The sequence below is a fragment of the Nomascus leucogenys genome, chromosome 16 (assembly GCF_006542625.1).
Source record: "Nomascus leucogenys isolate Asia chromosome 16, Asia_NLE_v1, whole genome shotgun sequence".
Classification (NCBI taxonomy): domain Eukaryota; kingdom Metazoa; phylum Chordata; class Mammalia; order Primates; family Hylobatidae; genus Nomascus; species Nomascus leucogenys.
Window position 1 is genome coordinate 65163093 of NC_044396.1, and position 21253 is coordinate 65184345.

At 34.8% G+C, this 21253-nt stretch overlaps 1 protein-coding gene across 2 annotated transcripts in view; it reads right to left on the bottom strand.

Moving 5' to 3' along the window:
• The window catches only part of CSMD3 (CUB and Sushi multiple domains 3), a 1213340-nt gene that overhangs the window by 969193 nt on the left and 222894 nt on the right, over window positions 1–21253 (bottom strand). The gene's annotated exons all lie outside the window — the stretch shown is intronic.

Sequence of the window (21253 nt, forward strand, 5' to 3'; positions counted from 1 at the left end):
TGAAATTTATTTCTATATACATTTACTTCCTCACCAGACTTTGAGGATCTTGAGAAGAGGGACTCTAATTCATCTTTGTATATCAAGAATTTAGCACACTGTGTTGTTGCCAAGCAAAAAAGAATTAAACTAATTGCATTATCTCCTTGAGTAGAAAAATTTAAAAGTTAATTGTCACACAGATCTCGTAGAATTAAATGTTTAAATACAAAATAATAGAGTGGAATCTGTAGTATAGAAGAAAGTTGTAGGAATAGCATGAATTAAACTTGTTTTAATAAGCACTGGATCACATTGGCACCATGTGATTTTGTATGAGTCAAATTACATAGTTAACATGATTCAATTCTGTTTCTCGGTGAAAATGCATTCACTTCTGTAGGCCATTTCCTTTCCATAAGCATAATTTCTAAGCTGGAGTCATGTCACAGACCTCACTGGGATGCTGGAGATATTGCAAACATGAGGCCATATTTGCCATTTTGGAAGTCATCCTGAAACTTCAAAAAGGTTCAGAGTTGCTAATCAAAAGGACAACTATGATATGTTATTTGTTATTATTATTATTACCATTATTTGTTTGTTATTATTTTAACTTATTGAAAGGGAACCCAAATAAATTACTGGTTGCTAGAAAAGAAATAAGAGCAAGACAGTACTGTCTTAGCTGGGCTGCCTAAGAGGAAAATAGAGTATTGGATTGATTTTAGGGAGGAACGAACACTGATTAAAATGTATTATAAGCAGTAGGAGAAAAGCCTATTGTCATTTTAAAAAAAATATTTCGATAAGTCTCAGGGTAAGATGGATATATTTCCAAAGGAAGAAAATATGAAGCACTGGAAAAGTTAGTGTAAAACCAAACACATACAAATTTATGCTATGTTGGTAATATCATTCTGTTTTCATATTGTGGATATAGATAAGGTCCACTGGCACTACAGAAAAATATTTGAGCATCAGATGTAGATTTATGGTTAAATACAAGGTAGAGAATACCTTGCACCATATACAAGGACAAGCCATTAGTTATGCTGACGCATGAATGGTAATGCCCATTCAATTGGAAATATCTGTGCCCTTTTATTGGCTAAATAAATTTTATCACCCAAAATGAATTTACAAAAACAATATTATATTTTTGTTTTGTAAACTCTACAACCACCATTGTGTTAACATAGTTGGGTGAAAGGATCATGAAATATAAAAAGTTATGATTATTAGAAGCTAACTCTGTTGTACATAACTACCAGAATATTACCAAAACCAAAGAAATACAAATACAAAAAGGAGGCATATTAGCAGCCATACTCACATTAAAGTTTCTGAACATGGAATAATGTTGCATTTAGCACAGAGTAGCATTTGATAGATTGATTCAGAATAATAGAAAAATATGAATAGACTCTCCTCTGACAGAATTGGGACAAGTATCTGTATTAAGACTTTTGGATAAAGGTAATTTAATTCTTTAAAAAGATGTGTTAAGCCGATCATGGATAATTTACTGGAATTATATATTCATCAAATATGATGACTGAGAAATGCCACTGTATTTTAGCAATTAATCCATCACCAAATAATTACTGAAGCCCGAGGCACAAAAGTCAAATGAGTATGAAATATGACACCATTTCTGTCTTGTTGAAACATAACTCAAGTTGGAAAAATAAGACATACATGGTAACGACCTAGAAATTAAAAAATAAAACTGATTCCATAAGCTGATTTTTTTAAAAATTTTTTTAACTATTATATACATATACTAAACGAAGACTATTTTATGAAATGAGGTAAGTAAGTTTTTAGTTGGAGAGGATTCAGAAGAGTCAAATAAATCATATGAATAAGATCCATACAGAGGAATATCCAAGATGTAGTCAAGACTGTATGCAGAATAGGTTGTTTAATACATTGGTCTGAATAGGTTGATACATATGAGGAAACACAGAATGTAACTTCAGAAAATTATCTTAGGGTTGCACTTTGGAAAGACTTGAAATTAGCTGATTTAGGGTCAATGCTAAGCTGCTGCTGATGCTGCCAAAAAAAAAAAAAACTCACAACGAATTGCTTAAATAAGATAGCAGTTATTTCTCTTCATGTGACTCTCTCATTGCTCTAGACTAGGAGAGATTGGACTGTGCGCTCAGGCCATCAGGGACTCAGTTTGTTTTCCAACTTGCTACTGTATCCTCCCCTAGGGCATTGCCTTTGTCCTTTGTCTGTAAGGAGAAGATGGGTTGCTGCAAATGTTGAATTCCAGGCTACTGAGTTGAATGAGATGTTAAGGGAAAGCAACAACAACAATAGCAACAACAACAACAACAACAACAACAACAACAAACTTCCCTGGGAGATGCACAGCAGTTTTGTTATTGTTGTTGTTATCTTTTTTCTATCAAGGCCCACTATAGTTCCTCATGGAACAGAGACGTGGTGGAGCAGAAAATAGATGATTACAATACATAATCCCATGTGGGTAGGCAAATAAAGGAGAACAGTCCACAGTTAAAGATCATGGCCATGCATAGATCCTGTCGGACAGAGATTCTGAAGCACTTCCTGCCCTGGCAGACCCTGGTCCTGTTCTCTAGGAGGTGCTCCTTTCTCCTGCGTCCTCTGTTGTCCCCTGGCATTTTCTGCTAAATAGTCCATTCTTGTCCACATTCTCTGTGGTAAAATTTGAAGCGGGTATTGAAGAGTAAACTATCTTTGGGAGTGCTTTGAGCTTATATCCTACCTCTGCTAATGCAGGTTTGGTGCTTGAAAATTGCCTTAGGGATTGACAACCAGAGTTTTGCAGATGACTCATATAATTTATTTGGCTAAAACCGCCCCTGAAAACGTATTAGGAATTAATTTATCTGCTTCCAGGTTTTTTTTGGTGTCAAGGAACACTCCTCCCAACGCCCAACTTGTTCAAACCATGGCTTACATTGCCTTTTCATTGGAGCTACCTTGAGGGGATCTGAAACAATAAGCTTGGACGGAAATGCAACATTCCTTACCTGATCTTTGGCCCCAAGGCTGCCTTCCATCCTTAGACTAAGAAACTTATATAAGATTCTGATAAACCTTCTTATCCCCTGCTATACAGAAGCAGTTGGTTTTTCCAACCCATAAGTCCCCAGAATTTAGACTCTATTCACTCTCTTCTTGAAAATGGCCAGTTTATGCCTGAGCTCTTCTCTGTTTTATATGTAATGTCTTACTTGTTCACATTTTGGGGGTACATGTGATATTTTGATACTATATACATATAGTGTGTAATGATCAAATCAGGGTAATGGGTTTTTGTGTTTGGAAAAGCCAAGTCAAACTGTGTTTTTCCTCTACTCCGACACTAAAACAATGGGCATAGAAAACTTCTGTGACCACGAAGCAAGCAATCAATTTTTGCAGTGGACAACAATTAGGTGTCCTCCAATTCAATTATGACATTGTCTAAGTGGCAATAGTATCAGATCTCATAGGTTGAGGGCTTAATCCCCAAAACTGACCCCCCAGGCACCAAGCAAAAGTCTGGGCCTCTGGAACCTTTGCCTGACAATCTTCCAGGGGAGTTTTCACTAGGGAGACTCACAGACCTTAAGGATTCACTTGCTTATGTTTACCAGTTTATTACAGAAGATATTACATGGGATACAGATGAAGAGATGCATAAGGTGAGGTATGGAAAGGGTCACAGAGCCTTCATTCCCTCCCTGGGAGTGCCACCCTTCAGGAACCTCCAGATGTTTAGCTATCTGGAAGCACTTCATGCCCCATTCTTTTGAGGTTTTTGTGGAGGCTTTATTAAAGAGGCATGACTGTTGAAACCAATAGTCATTGGTAATCAACTTAACCTTCAGACCCTCTCCCCTCCCTGAAGGCCGAAAATCTCAACCCTCTACTCCTCTCTTGGTCTTTTGGGTGGCCAGCCTCAACCTTGAAGCTTTCTAGCACCTGCCAACCATCAATCAATTTGTTAGCATCACTTTGGAGTTTCTAAGGATTTCAGGAGTTGTATGCCAAAAAAATGAGGCCAAAGATCAAACATATATTTCACAATATTGGAGTCCACCCCTGGTCTTTGAACTAAAATCCCTTACATCAAAAAGACGTACAACTCAAAAGGTATGGCCAAATCACTAGAATTCCAGTTCATCATTAATAAATAGCTTAGTCTATCATATTGTATGAATGTCTGCTAGACTGAGGCCACTCAGGTGCAGGCTTTCATTCAATCTTGCTTCCGAAAGAAGATGAGGTCTCCACAAACCTATAGCTTCACCCTTTCAGACATCTGGTATAATTCAGCTAAGAGACAATGTCTTCTCTAGCTCTGAATCTCCTTCAACGTGTTAACTAATATTAGGTTTCTCTCAATTTATAACCCATTCATTTATTCCATAACTTTCCAGTTACTCTTTCTCCTTTTTTCCATCAATGTCCAAACTTTTTTCACCTTTGGAAGGGACGTCAGAATCATCACTGTGCTGGTCTAGATTGCAGGCAGCAATACTAGTGGGTAGCAAGTGCTTCCCCAGCAGTTCATTTCAACACCTACTTAGGGTATGGTTACATAGGTCAGAACTATAGGGCCATTTTTAACACCAGGCAATATAGGCTGCATTCACTGTTAACTCAAATTTTGCCAGATTGTAAAGGCACAACCCACCCCCATCAGGCACTTAAGAATTACGGCAGAAGGTTCTTTTTAGTGTGTTTGTTTGTTTTTTCTTTTAGAAATCATTCTTGTTTCCGCCACTTGTATTTGCAGTCCTGGTCCTAGGACCACTTACCAAGTAGGGAAAGGAGAAAAAAAAGTTGAGGTGATGTGGGAAGAAAGAAAAGGAAACAAGCATAATCGTATAATCATTTTACTGGCTTACTCCTCCTTTGGCAATAATCACATAGTCATACCAGTATCCTTCCCCATCCCTCTTTCTCAGATCAACCAGAAAAACTGAGGAAAATCTAGTGAGGACACTCCTTTAGTCCCACTCATGTTGAGTATTAGCACAGGTCCATGAAGGTGTGTAAGCCAGCCCTTCATGCTTTCATCTCCCCCTGTTTTAGACAACCAATGTTTTAATGTCCATTCGACTTTTCTATTAAACTTTCTCTGAGGAGGATATATCTTTGCTCATTGTTGAAAATTACGGGCTGTACAGTATGTTTCTTGGTCTGAAGAAATGAAAGTCGGATGTCCAAATCTGTATATTTTGGTGTGTGTGTGTGCGTGTATGTGTGCGTGTGTGTGTGTGCATGTGTGCATGTGTGTGCGTGCATGTATATATGTGTTGTAACAGCACTCGGGGCATTTGCATCTTTCACAGGACAAGCAAAACCCAGTCCATCATCAGTGTCTATTCCTGTCAAGACCCATTGTTATCTTGCCAGGGATTCCAACATCTGTCTCACTTGCAAGCTATGTTCAGGACTTCCCACCAGGGAATCTGCCCCGTATCTGTCAGCATCCTCTGTCTCTCTTGCTGGCACACAAAACCATTCTTATTGACATTATGTGCCTGAGAAGGTATAAAAGGAGCCTAATCAGATTCAGCACTCCTGTATCCACTCATTTCATGGACCCAACTGGCCCTCAGGAGAGCACCCCAGGATATTTACTTGTCAATTCCAGTCACCTTCCACACCTGGAAAAGGGTTCTTCATGGCCATCAACATGTTCTACTTAATGTGAGCTCAAATTTCCATAGGGCTGTGCCCTATGTGGGCATCCTTCTAATAAGACAGGTTTCTATTGCCCTCCTCCCTGACCATATGGCCAGGTTATTGGCCACTACCCACAAGTCAGTAAAAACTCACAGAGGAGGTTCTACCACCATTCAATTTTTCCATCACTGATGGAAAAAACAACATGTAATTCAGCCCACCAAGCTGATTTATTTTTACCTTCTTTAGTCAAAGTAGCAGCCTTTCAAACAGGATGTTGTCCATTTACCTTTGAACCACTGACTACAAACCAAGCAACCCTTTGTTGGTCAATTGAGAGCCGTTTATAGGGCACTCTCCCATTGTCAATAGAACCCAGCAGCTCCTCACACAGTTCCAGAGTCAGCCCTAGTGGAAAACAGGCTCCCTGCTTGTGAGTGTCCCCTCCTTGCCTTCTCCAGGTAGCATGACCCTGTATAAACCATTTCCATTTTATTATGGAACTCTTCTGGGCACTGCTACACCATTAGAGTGTTCCCTGACATCACTTAGACAGCATAAGATCATTTTACATCCTTTGGTCACATGGATAGCTTTATTTAACGTTCCATAGCAAGGCAGGAAATGCCCCTCAAGTGAAAAATTTCTAGTCCCAAGTCCTCGTAGTTGTTGCTGGGAGAAGTTCACGAGCTTTTGCCATGAGCCCCAGTAAACGCTCTACAGAGGGCTAGAAAATGAAGAATTTGTCCCTACCAGCACTCCAGCTTCTACTCTACACCATGTGTGCTTGGGCAATCTTACTGGTTCCCATTGGGGATTTTCAATTAATATTGGTGGAAGGGTGGATTTACATACCTTCTGTTTTACAGAACTAGGTAGGGGGATATTAGTTATATACAATACTTATTCTCATGAATATGAGATTATGTCTGTGAGGTGGGCAGGGGGCTGTTAGGAGGAACCCTTTTCGCTTTGCTGGGAGTTTTTTTCCTCCTCCTCCTCCTCCTCCTCCTCCTCTTCCTCCTCCTCCTCTTCCTCCTCCTCCTCCTCTTCCTCCTCCTCCTCCTCTTCCTCTTCCTCCTCCTCCTCCTCCTCCTCCTCCCTCCTCCTCCTCCTCCTCCTCCTCCTCCTCCTCTTCCTCCTCCTCCTCCTCCTGCCCCTCCTTTTCCTTTTTCACCCAGTAAATTCCATTCCCCTCACCTTTCAATGTGTCTGCATTCCTAACACTTCCTGGTCATGTGACAGGAATCCAGTTTTAGCTGAACTAAGGAGCAGATTTCTACATCAAGGGGACTGCTACCCTGAGATCACCACTGGAGTAAAGTTTACAGAGTCACTGTCACCTTATCACCAACCTCTGAACAGTGCAAGGAGACTGGAAAAAAAAAATCACCTAAAATTGTAATTCAAGGATCAAGGAGTTGTAACAAGAGGTGACAAATATGACCACTCTGTTTTATTCACTTAAAGCTGGAAAATACTGGAAACTTCTGTAGTTAAATTGCAACCCTGATAATGAAATCAACAGGCAGAGTCTTCAGGAAAATTGTGTGCATAAATTTCGTGTTTCATTTTTATATGAGTGTACATATTTGATTCACATTGACAACAAGAGAGTCTCAGAAATGTGGTTGAGTTTTGCCTTTTGTTTTTCTCTAACATTTTAAAAAAGAGAGAGTGAAATGGAGATTAATAGAATTTACTCAATCACCCCACCTAATATGTAGGTAACTCCCTTTCATCCTATTTCAGTTTAAAGGTTAACTACCTTTAAACACCCCTACACAATTCTTCTGTGTCCATAAAAGGAAGTCCAATTTCTCACCTGATGATCATGATCCTACACAATCCTACCCCTTTATACTTCTTCAAAATTGCCTTATGCTTGCCTAGCCACATGCTCTATTTCTGTCAAATAGTCAGTGCTTCTCAATATGTTTCATGTATTCTTGCTTCACAGGTTTGCTTACGCAATTTGAAATATCTTCACATTTTTTCTTTGCCTATCCAGATATTTCCATTCTTCAAGATCTAAACCAATTCCCACCTTCTCCATAAAGCCTTTCCAAACTCTTCAGTCCACGGTGATTACCTTCACACAGGAAGCAATAGTTTTTATTTTCTATTGTATTTATTGACCACTTGTTCAAAAGTCTTTAGACATATCATTCTGCCTTTTATTGTTTCTTTTGAATTCTACATGTTTCTTTAATTTGTAAATTCTCTGTCTATTCAACTGACTTGTGACCATAATCAAGTCAGATATTATACTTTTAATGTGCACCTTTAAAATGCTAACTCTTCAACTCAGATATACTAAGCTCTTATTTGGTTAAAGAATTGTTTTAATTCAAATAAAAATTGGGGAGATAGGAAAATATGAGAAATCTCAAATTATTTCAAATCTCCTTGGAAACTCAATCCCCTTGGGGGAAAAATTGAATTCTGGATTGAAGCCAAGTACAATAATCCTTATATGAGCAGTAATAGTGGGCAATTGGGAACCAAGGCCATAAGAGTTTCTTGGATGACAAGGAGTACAATAAATCTTGATTATTTTGCCCTTCAAGAATAATGCTCAACCTTTCCTCCCTACAGGGATAATTCTAAAAGTATGGGAGAAAATTAAAAACAAGTAGAAGGGCTTGTTCCAGTTGGTTTGCCTTGTTGCAGTTGACCTTATCATTAGACAATGAAATATAGTGATAAAGGTTCCATTAATAAAATCAAATAAACCTGCCTTTGAATCCTATCTCTGCCATTTACCATAAGCATATGGAAGTGAGACTATTGATACTTCAATTTCGAGTACCATCATCATTACTGAGATTTATTTGGGTTACTTAAACAAATTAATAGGAACTCACTGATTTTAACTATGTTGTGAGTTTCTTAATATTATCACATTCTAATCTTTATTTAATGGTCACTGGTTCATACTGAAAAGGTGATCATTTCGGCATAAACTAATTTTCCTCAGAAAATATGTATTTATGAACCTTGAGTTTATTGAATATGTCTGATTTCATTCCATTCAAACCACGTTACATTTAACAATGGCAAAGGTTTCCCAACGAAGTGGTTACATTGTTATTCAGTTCATTTATCTTTACTGAGATCTTAACATTTAGAATGTATTTTACCTTTTTAAGCATTATACCTACTAATCGTGCTAACTAGTTTTGTTACTGGTTGTAGTTCATGATACACTACAATGAGAATTGCTTCACCAAAGCTATAAAAACCTAATTGAAACCAAGTATGACAATTATCTCTCTGTTCAGTTGCTTGCATTAGACTCTTTCCTCATTCTATACTGTCAGACTGCAAACAATTTTTCCTGATGTGACCTATCCAACTGTATTTCAGGCTTTATTCAGTGAGCAAGCATACTTTTGATTAAAATTAATAGGAATTTTGCATGGATTGAGTGAGAACTAGAGTTATTAGGGTTGTAATATGAATTTAAGTGAGAATTAAGTATTATTGGACTTTCTTATTTCAATTAAGTACCAAAACACTCTTAATCAAGCATATAATTAAATTTAAGAGGAAATGTATTGTGTACTAATTGCCATTGATTATTAATAATATGCTTATTTATGCATGCAAACTCTATAACGGTATATATCTCCAAAGAGTTTCTGAATGACAATAACTGAGTTCTGCATAATAAAACTATTAATGAAATGGAATCTTGCAAGAAATGTCAGAAAGGAAAAATAGCTCATACTTCAGAACTCTTCTTCTCTAAGCTTTCCTGTTGAAAAATCAGAGCAAGTCACATGGACTCACACAGGAGAACATTAATAATTATATACTGCTTCCTTTTTGCAATCATGTTTTGTTTTCTGGGATAATATAATTTGGAAATATTTTATTGAAACGTAAAGAATTCATATGCTTTAAAAACATAATTAAATCTTTATTTTAGCCTTTAAAATAGTATGTATTCTTTTATTTTGCCATTATAAGCTTTTAGAAATGACTCTTCATGTGTTATAAATTTATAATTTTTTTCTTTTATTCATTTATTTACTTATTAGGTTGGTGCAAAAGTAATTGTGCTTTCTGACATTGAAAGTAATAGCAAAAAACACAATTACTTTTGCACCAACCAAATAATATTATCTAATGGTCACTTATTTATTAAACACCTACTGAATGCTAAAAATTGGTCTTCAAAGATACAACATTGAACGATATATACTCCTTTTCTCACAGAGCCTGTGAAGTAAACTTGTGAGCAGGTGGTGGAGAGGAAACCTAGATAATAAATACAATGATACATGTAATATTTACTACTGTATTATTAGATAATAATAAATGTTAAAGAGAAATATAAAGCAAGGAAGGGTAGTGGAAAGTCTGAGAAAACATTTCAGGAAATGGGAACTGCAAATGCAAACACCTTGAAGCACAGAATGCATGGAGAGTTAACGGAATGGCAAGAGTCCATTTGGGAATGGAATAACTGAGGGAGAGACTGAGATGAAATGAAAACAGAGTGCCAAAACAAAGCCAGAGCATTAGACTTTGAAGCCATTGTAAGTATCTTTTCAACTCATTTAATTGATCTCTACCTCTGCCCCTTAAAACATACGTCTATGACGATGTTTTTAGCGTTATAAATTATTTCCTTACAGTGGAAAAAGAAAGATTTACTCTCTTTTTTATCATCCCAAACTATGATCCGCCCCCACCGCCCGCCGACTTACTCTTCCCATGATTTTTGTTGAAACAGTGAATGTTAACATTACAACTTTGCAAATGCTATTCTTAGCAAAGGTATTCATTGTTATGAATACTTTTGTTTTCTGAATGTTTGTTTTCCATGACATTAACAATTTCCTGTCTTTTATTTTTCATTTATTTCTTATTGAGTGTAACCACAACTTTACACTCTGCCAATTGTTTAAATCTCTTTCCAATACATTTAAATGTATTAGGCATTCAACTTCAACTCCTTAAAGAAAAATTTTCAGAGCACTTTAAACTTCTCCATCTGGACATTTGTTTCTATTACTAGGAAGTGTTCTTGATATTAGATTCAACGTTCTTCTTAGTTGGATATTTTCTTTTCTGTATCTTTCAATGTTCTCTTTCTTTGTTACAGAGAAACACCAGTAACTTCCTGAGAATGGGTATTTAAGAGATAAATAATGCATGTGGGTATACATGTTCATACCATTCTCAAATTCCATGATAGTTTCTATGGGTATAGAAATGTTTTTCAACTTTTATGCTGGATTCAGAGGGTAAATGTGCAGGTTTGTTACATGGGCATATTGTGTGATACTGCTGTTTGAGGTACAATGATTCTATCACCCAGGTACTGACGCAATACCCAATAGGCAGTTTTTCAGCCCACATCCTCCCTCTTTCCTTCCCAGGTCCAGAAGTCCCCTGTGTCTATTATTTCCATCTTTATATCCATGTCTATTCAGTGTTTGGCTCCCAATTATAAGTGAGAACACGTGATGTTTGGTTTTCTGTTCCCATGTTAATTTGCTTAGGATAATGGCCTCCAGCTTCATCTCCATGTTGTTGCAAAAAAAAAAAAAAAAAAAAAAAAACATGATTTCATTCATTTTACAGCTGCATAGTAATCCATGGTGTCTATGTATCACATTTTCTTTATCCAGTCTGGTGTTGATGGGCACCTAGGCTGATCCCATGTCTTTCCTATTGTGAATAGTGCTGCAGTGAACATGTGAGTGCGTGTGTTTTTTGGTATACTGATTTATTTTCCTTTGGGTATATATCTAGTAATAAGATTGCTGGGTCAAATGGTAGTTCTAAGTTCTTTGAGAACCCTCCAAAATACTTTCCGCAGTGGCTGAGCTAGTTTGCATTCCCTCCAATGTATGTGTTCCCTTTTTCTCCACAGCCTTGCCAGCATCTGTTATTTCTTGACTTTTTAATAATTGCCATTCTGACTGGTGTAAGATGGTATCTCATTGTGGTTTTGATTTGAATTTCTTTGATGATTAGTGATGATGAGCATTTTTTCATGTTTGTTTGCCACTTCTCTATCTTCTTTTGAGAAGTGTCTGTGTCTTTTGCCTATTTTAATTGGATTATTTGTTTTTTTTGCTTGTTGATGTGTTTAACTTCCTGAGAGACTTGGATATTCAATTTTTTTCAGATTCCTAGTTTGGAAACTATGTACATTAGGATTTGGAAGGCAAGGCCCTGTGCTAATGTTGATGTTTTGAAAATCAAAGCCATTCTGAATTCTGGCACTTTGAATTTGAGCTACTTATTTCTGTTGCTAAAAATCTATGTATCTTCTTACAGTTCACAGTTTTTTTTTTTTATATATTTGACAATGAAGACATTATTTTCCTAAATTGTTCTAGATGCTTGCTGGATCTGGAACTCTTTCAATTTTCTTTTGATATGGAATTTCCTTTCAATATGGAAATTCTTGTCCTCTGCTTTATAAAAAGCTATTTGTTTAGCTAATTTCTCCACCTTAATGTTACTAATTTATCTTTCAAAAATGCCTATTATTTGAATACTTTTCTGGACTCAAATGACTACTGCTGCTACTACCACTTTTTCTCTTTTTTCTATTTCCTGTATCTCTCACTTTTTTCTCTCCCTTATGGAAGTTTTCTTTAATGTTAGATTTAAACCCTATCGAGTATTTCATATACATATAGTTTTTATATCCAAGAGATTTCTTTTGTTCTTATTTCTATAGAAAATCATGTTCAAGTTTTATATATTTTAGAGAACAATTACATTAGGTTTGTTTGTTCATTTTAGAAGTTTTCTTCTGTTCTTACAGTCCTCCTTTTTCTTTCAAATTTTTTGATTCTGTTTTGGACTTTAGCTTCTATGCTAGAGCACTTCTTCAGAAATCAGATGATTTTTGTTTGCTATTTCTAAGTAGTTAAGTAAAACGCTGAATAAATGTTCTGAGTACAAGTGTGGCATTTGATACATTTGTACTTTACCGTGTAGTGATTGTCTTGATTGCTTTGTTAAGAGACCCATTATAACAGCATTTCTTTCCTATTGAACTGCTTATACTCAAAGTAAAAGAATTCTCAATCACCTGCTTAAAGAATACAGACCTAGCTGCAGCTTTCTGAGTTAAGTATTGAAAAATGTGTGTGGTGCATGTGTCAATATTTTGCATGGAAACACTCACTTATTCCATCTCGTATTCGTATTGTGCCCCTCTTTTCAATTGTATCTGAGACCCACTATTCAGAGACTGTTTTACCCCATTCAGAGACAAGACCTCCAATATTTAGCTGAGGTAGAAAATGGGAAGATGCCTAGTTGCATGCTTTTGGTCCTCTTATTGCTTCTTAATTGAATTTTCAAGCAATCTTCCTGCTTTAAGCATGACTTTTACTGCCTCTTTTAGAGGTTCTTAATGCCACCAATTCATTAGACTCCCAGGAATTCTGAGCTATAAATTGGATTGCTTCTTAGCTTTTCCTACTAGTGACTTAAGATTCAACCTTCTAATGACTTCTGTCTGTTACTACTGCTTCATCTGATTACCAGCTTCCAAAGTATTGTTTGATTTTAATTACCTCCCATTATCTATATTCTTATGCATTTGTACCATTTAAAAGCAATTTAATGTTTGAGATGGGTTTCAGGAGAGAGTAATAGACCACGTGTTTCCTCTTTTATCTAAACACAAAATTCCACATCTATCACTTACACATTCATTGGAAATTGCATAAATGAATTATGATGTGGACATCACATTAAGTATATTGTACAGTAGGTTACTGACTTTAAAACCTCTATGTAATCTTAAATCTAAAATAATTATTTCTTGTGACATATGCAATCTTGTTTATGAATAAGTATGAAATATTTATAAATGTATACATAGACAATATTTTAGAGGATTTGGAGTTATTATTTTGCAAATGTATTGGACATGCCTGCAAATAAGACTCATTTTGATTTAAATTAACTTCAGTGTATACACAGTTTCATCTTATGTGTCTAAACAATATAAAGCAACATGAATATTGTAGAATTGAAGGACTTAATTTCCATAAATGGAAAAAATACAAAACTTTGTTGAATCAGGAACCAATTGTCTTTGGGGGAAAAAAACCTATACCAAAATATAACATTATTTTAAACATGTTCACATCTGCAGGTGTTTAACGTGATGAAACAGTAGGGGACACTGCCATGCTGCCTTTAAGTTATTATACTAAAAACTTCATTACTCTGTAATTATGGACAAAACTACATACTGGAATATAAAAGATGCATTGCTATAATATGTAACTAAATGTAGTTGTCAGTAATACCATGTATTTCTGAAATGATTGATCAATTGATTTGTTCCAATTGTTAATATAACATACAGAGTGTACTCAACAAACAAGTAAGTGAAGTTAAAAAAGAGAGGAGAAAGGAATGAATAGCTAGAGCACAGAGGATTTTTAGAGCAGTAAAACCTATTTTATAGGAAACTATGATGGTAGATATATATTGTGCATTTGTCAAAAGCCAGAGAATGTACGACACCAAGAGTAAACTCTAAGGTAATCTATAGGCTTTGAATGATAATGATTTGTCAATATAAATTTATCAATTGTAACAAATGTATCATTCTGATAGAGAATGCTAATCCTGGGGGAACACGTGTGTGGGGGAAGGAGATGAAAACTTTCTGTATTTTCTGCTCAATTTTGCTATGAAACAAAAATTGCCCTAAAAAGTAAAGTTTTTAAATTTTTCAAAAAAAAACCCCGAAACATAATAGTTAATATTGATGCAGTAAATTTTAATAGGCCTCCATAATCTTAATCCTGCTATAATCTTTCACAGTGGCCTATACCTAGCTTACAAACAAGCAGCTTTCACATTGTTTAACTGAGCCAAGAAAGATATTTACTATGTATTTCGTTAAAGTCTTGGCAACTTACTACATATTTCATTAAAGTGTTGGCATAGGTTATAGAACCTTCCTCCATCTTCAATTGCCCCTGATCTCTTCCATCTACTTCTCTTACACTGTTCTAGTCCCCACACTCAATTACAGGTCAATCATTGTGCCTCTACTTCACTGACATCAAGAGTTCAAAGACATTTAATGGTTGTCCTTAATTGTCTTTTATATCTGCAAAAGCAAGTGATTGAGCTATTTTTTTTCCTTTCTTTCTTATAAAAAACACTCAATACTGAAAATGATTTCCCATGACACTTGCCATTACCCTATTCCAAGCTTTTTTTTTTTTTTTTCAATCTTCAGGTGCTTGTTAAAGACCTTTGTATTTCAGGAAATACATGTGATGTTGAAATCTCTGGAACAGAAGCAGACTATTGAAAGAGCTGAGATCTAGAACCCTTGGTATTACAAGTTAGAAAAAAGGTGTTTTGAAACTGAGCCTTCAAATGGAATTGGTAGGCTAGGAAAAATAATCATCTCTGTGATGATTATGATTTTATTGAGTAGGAATGCCAGAGAAAATACAAGCCCAGTTAAATGTGAATTTCAGATAAGTGAATATTTAATATAACAATATCTCAAGTATTGCAGGAATGTTTTGTATTTTTATTTGCTAAATCTGGCAACTCTAATTTTGGGGATTCTGGATAAATGAAGGAGGAGGGTTATCTAATGTACAACGGACTACATTTCCCACCATCATGATGAGAACGAACCTAACCGTGAGTAAAAGTTACATAAATATATATATAGATATTTAACTACTATTCATATCTATAACTATATCTCTATTTAACTTTTACTTGGATACATATATATAATATTCATATCCTAATATATATAGGTAGATATATATATATAGGTAGGTAGATATATATATACACACACACACACACACACACACCCACACACACACACACACGCATATATAGTGCTCAGTGTTAAGGGTTTGGGAACAAATCCATATCCACTTCTTTGACTTCACTTCCTCTCAGAGGATAAGTTGTACATCCTTCTGATACAGATATTAGAGGACAACTTATGGTATGAGGAAAGGTGTCATCCTTGCCAAATGCTTTCAGTTAATTTATTAGGAAATGTCATTCTCTAATAAATATTGGGCGGAAACTTCAGTCCCTTTCTCACTCCACGAGATACTTATCTAATTTTTCTCTTGCATGTTAGCTTCTTTTTGTCTTTTCTCTCTTGAGCTATTAGCTATTTGTCTGCAAATGTTTTTTGTACTCCTCTTATTTTTTTCTTTTTATAGAGTCATGGGGCCACAAGAAAAAGAAAAAAAAAGTCATTCTACTGGAAAACTTAAAAAATATATTTGATTTGGCTCTTCAATTATGTACAGAAACTCACTGGGTGAAAAAAAAAAGATGGAATGGAAGACTATTCAGAAGAAAGGACATTTTGCAAAGACAGAGGTATGAATACACACGACTTATTTGGGAAAGGTGGGCAGACTGGGGTGAATAGACTTTAGAAGATACTGTTATATAGACAAATGGACACAAAGCTTTAAAGACATTTTGGGGTCAGATTGTAAAGAACCTTGTAAACATTACCTTAGATTTTAGCCCACAGTCAGAACAGCACATGAAACACTTTCACAAAAGTTAAAGAGCATGACGAGGATTTTATTTTTTAAATGTAATTATGAAAAGAGAATCAAGGCTGAACTGGAACAGAGAGCAGGAGAAGACTAGAGACGACAGAAGGAGACTTCTTCAACTAGAGAAAAAAAAGTCTTGAACAGTGGTAAACTAATTATTTCCTCTCAGTCAATTAAAGTCCCTTTCACACTTAGGAATTTATCATGGCATTTTATTTCCCATTGCAGAAAGACTGAAAATTTGCTGGCATTAATGACACCTACAATTTAAATCACTTTTCTTGTATAATCATTTCTTACTCTACTGGTTTGTCTAAGTGTGTCCTTACAACTTGTAGTAAAGTGATTTTAAAAGTATCTCAAGCCCTGACATTCTGTTTGTGCGATCTCAGGAAAGTACTTAAACCCTCTGCGGAACAATTTTCTTACTTGTTTTATTAAGGCATGGTCTATGTCTACTTTGTCCATTATTGTATTTTAGCCCAGAGTACATGACATAAAAAGTTTTCAATAAACATTCACTGGTTAAATAGATTGATAATAATATCTATCTCATATACAGGCTGAGCATTACTAATCCAAAAACCTGAAATTCAAAATTCTTCAAAACCCAGGATATTTTTGAGTGTAGACAAGATGCTACAAGTGGAAAATTCCATGTCTGACCTCATGTGATGTGTCACAGTCAAAACTTTGTTTCATGTACAAAATTATTGAAAATACTGTATAGAATTGCCTTCAGCCTATATATATATATATAATATACATATAAAAACATAAATTTCATGTTTAGACTTGGGCCACATCACCAACACATTTCATTATGTTATGCAAATACTACAAAAAAATGCAAAACAGTTCTGTACTAGACAGTGGTCCTATGGGGATCGAATCAACAAATGCAGGGGATAAGCATTTGTGAAGAGTTAAGCCATGTTAAAAAGTTAGTTTGGTTATTATTTGGTGCCAAATCTTATATGTATATATTATTATTACTGTAATGATGTTGAGTCTACTTATAAAAGTAATGTATATTTACTGTAGGAAAACTTTAAATTATAATAAATTATGAACAAGTGAACATTATTATGTCATGCAGAGATAATTAGCAGGATGTGCTTATCTCCAAGCTTTTTCTGTAGAAAATACACATTTTAAGATGATCTTATAGTACAGAATATTTTATACATCATTTTTCTATCAATAATAATTGTAAACATCATATAATCATTTTATGACATAATCTTAATAGTTCAAAATAATTTATATATTCAACAATGTCTTCAATTATCTGTTTATTAGATGGCACTACATTGTTCTAGGTGGACAGAACTAAATGGAGAGAATGTTTTGTATAAAATGCTTACCATAAGAAGACTCGGCACTGGTGTCATGTAACTAACTATATTCGAGAAGCATATATAATCTTTATAAATGTAGTTGTTCCTATTGTATAAAAATAGTAAAAATAAACCAATTAATGTTGGGATAATCATACATGAATACCTATTTATTTCTGTAATACATCTAAAAAGATTAATGCAAACTTCAAGTTATTGTGCAGTGGTTACCCATATGGAATTCAAGTAGATACCAAAATTGATTTCTATTCTAGCTTTGCTTTTTATTAGCTTGGCTGACCTTCAGAAAGATCCTTCATGTTCATCAGCTCCAATTTTTGTATATGTAAACCGGAGATAATAACTTCCACACATGGATTACTTCATATCATAATAACTCTGCACATATGCTATCATCCTGTTAAATTTAGTATGTGTATGTTGTATATATGTACTATATATGTGATGTATTACCCATGTGGAATTGGAGTTGAGACCAAAATTGATTCATATTCTAGCTTTGCTATTTATTAGCTGGGTGACCTTCAGCAAGATTTTTCATGTTTATCAGCTCCGATTTTTGGAGCTGACAAACATATACATACTAAATTGACAAAGAAAGTCACTAACCACCATTTTAAAATATCCTTCCTTTTCCTTCCACTTCATACACTAACTCAGAAGGGTTGTGTTTGTTTTCGTTTTTGTTCTTTTTTAAAAGAAGTCCATAATTACATTTTAACTTAGTATTAAAGTTTTTTTTTGGACAGACTAAATGATTATTTATTTTGCAATGTTAGATATTAATATGACTTAATCATTACTCCCTTAAAGAAGTAGAGGAAGTGTTAATAATAGTAGCCTTACTGAAGCTCTCTACTGACCATTTTGGAAACTGCAGCCCATTTTTCTATTCTCCATTTAATATAATTAATACCTTGTTTTCATTTGGAAAATGTGTGGGATTATCAAAATCCCCACAATAATTAAACAGAGCCAACGTTAGAGATATCGTAATCTGAAATTACTTAAAAAAGCAAATCAAGTATTTATTTTCCTGCTTGAAATAATTTCTTTCTAATTTCAATTTCCAATAGATGTTGAGTATTAATTATGACTCTCATTATGCTAATTGGAAACAAATGTATTTTCATGATGGTATTAGCTTAAATTATATATATTTAAAATTAAACATATTCAAGTATATATAATTTCAAATATATATAGTATATATTTGCAACTGAAAACAACAGCATACTGAAGCCGGTTCATTTATATTTTCTTTATCTGAATAGTTTCTTAACAAAATATCAATGACTAAAAGACAGGAACTTATAAATAAGTTATATTTTAGACAATTCTCAAGGTCAACAATTGTGTGCAAGCCTGTGTAACATTTAGATTTCAAATTCTTAAGCAAAAAACTATTATCAGAGTGGTATGGTTAACAGACAAAACATTGAAACAGCCTTTATTCACCATTGAGAATAACTGGTACCAAGTAGATTATTGTTGATCTGTCTGCATTTTGGGATTGCCACGACTATTTTTAAATAAGATGGTTTCTAATATGCAGTATGATCTGCGTGGGATAATATTATAAGCTCTATTTAATAACACCTTAAATTTAAAAACTGCCTTCTTATTTTTTTAACTAATATATTTTAGGCTGGATTTTTCCAACACAAAATGTGCACACATCTACTCTATAGGTTGAAAGGGCATTTTTAGCTGCCCATTTTCATGGAGGATGGGACAATAGAGGCCCAAAGACATTGAGCAGCCTGCTCAAAGCCACAACACTAATTAATGTTGGATGTATATTTTTATGCGAGGTGAATGATTTTTTCCCATTACGCTATGCTGCATTTCATCACTATGGAAATTATAATTTCCATAGCTATCCAAAGTTCTTGGGAAATGCAATACGTTAAAAAAAATGACTTATTAGAGCTTAGGAAAAAGGACAGAAGTATCTGGAGCTGAAGATGCTGCTTCCCATTGCTGGAGCTGCTCTTCCAGGTCCAGGGCCTTGATTATTAACATGAGTAATGAGAAGTGTTTGATTCTATGCTGATAACTCTCACAATTATCTCCAGCCTAAATCTCCTCTGTGCTTCAGATTTATACACCCAAATGCCTGTTTAACATCTCCATTTAGATGCCTCATGGGAGTCTCAAATTTCACATATCCAAAATGGGCTTCATGCCTTTCTTCCCAGTTTTTGCCATCTTTAGTAACCAGCAGCATTTTACCAATTGTTGAAAGGAGAAAGTTGGGAATTGTCCTTATTTCTGTGACTCCCCTTATTTTTTTTTTCTGATTCATCTGTGGATTATACCATATCTACCCCCAAACTATATTGCACATTTGTGCCCTTCTTTCAATCTCCATTGCTACCACCTTATTTCAAACCAACCAAGTCTCTCACTAGGATGCTGCAATATGCCCCTACTTGGAATACCTATTTCCATTTTTGCCTCCTTGTAATCCATTAGTCTACACAGCAAGAGTGACAATCTTAAAAGGTAAATCATAACATGTCACTCCCAGTTTAAATATTTCAACTGACTCTCATTTTGTTTATAATATCATCCATGGCCTAAAATGCCTAGGTGTCCTGGCTTAGTGCACACTGTACTACAGCTAAAGAGGCTTCTTTTCAGTTCCTTGAAACAAAGCAAATCTATTTCTTTTATTTATTTATTTATTTATTTATTTTTATTATACTTTAAGTTCTGGGTTACATGTGCAGAACGAGCTAGAAGAAGGGAGTAAGTGTAGAAATACATTTGCTTCATAACGAAATGAAGATGAAGCAAATCTATTTCTACACTTGCTCCCTTCTTCCAGTCTTATGTTAAATGTCACCGCCTCAAACAGCCTTTTATTTTTTAATCTCCAGTTTTTATAGAGTTTATGCAAAATAATTACTGAACAGGACATTTGCTTCTTTATTATTTATGAAGAACAAAAATTTCTTCTGTGTAGAGGTTATAACTATTTGTTCATTAATGGTTCCTAGTGTATTGTGCAATCTGTAGCATCTAGAAAGTGCTAAGTAAGTGCTAGTTGAATTAATTAATTAGGTTGAAGTAGAAAAGTCACAGGAAGCAAGATCCAGTTGAAAGGGCCTCTGCAGACTGCATCTCTCTCAGAACTCTTTGTAGAGACAACTTCATGTGAAAGATCTCCTTGTATTGTTTTAAACTAGATCTCATTGCATAGGTTTACCCATGGATTAAAATCTTTTCCTATGGTCATAGCTCTGCTAAAAGGATTCTAAAACGCCAAAAACAATTCCTCATTTCAAAGCTGGGTTTTGCAGATATTTATTGTCTGAACCACTGTTAGCATCATTTCAACAAAGCAGTGAAATTCATTGAGAGTGTGGTTTCCGGTATTTTATAATATATGTCCTCATATATTATAAAAGTTCAAAATCCTCATGGGCTTACTGTCAAAGGTTAATTGAAATTAGTCATAACAAATTTCAAAATTATGATTGGAGCTCTACTCCACCAGTCTTTTCCACTCCTTATGTGAGTCAGAATGACACAAATCAACATTAAAACTTGAGTTAAAGAATAAATTATTTGACAGCTGTTTATTAGATTTTTGTTTTTGATAAGGATACTATATATTATCAGGGAATCCATCATAAAATACAAAACTTGTGCATTCTT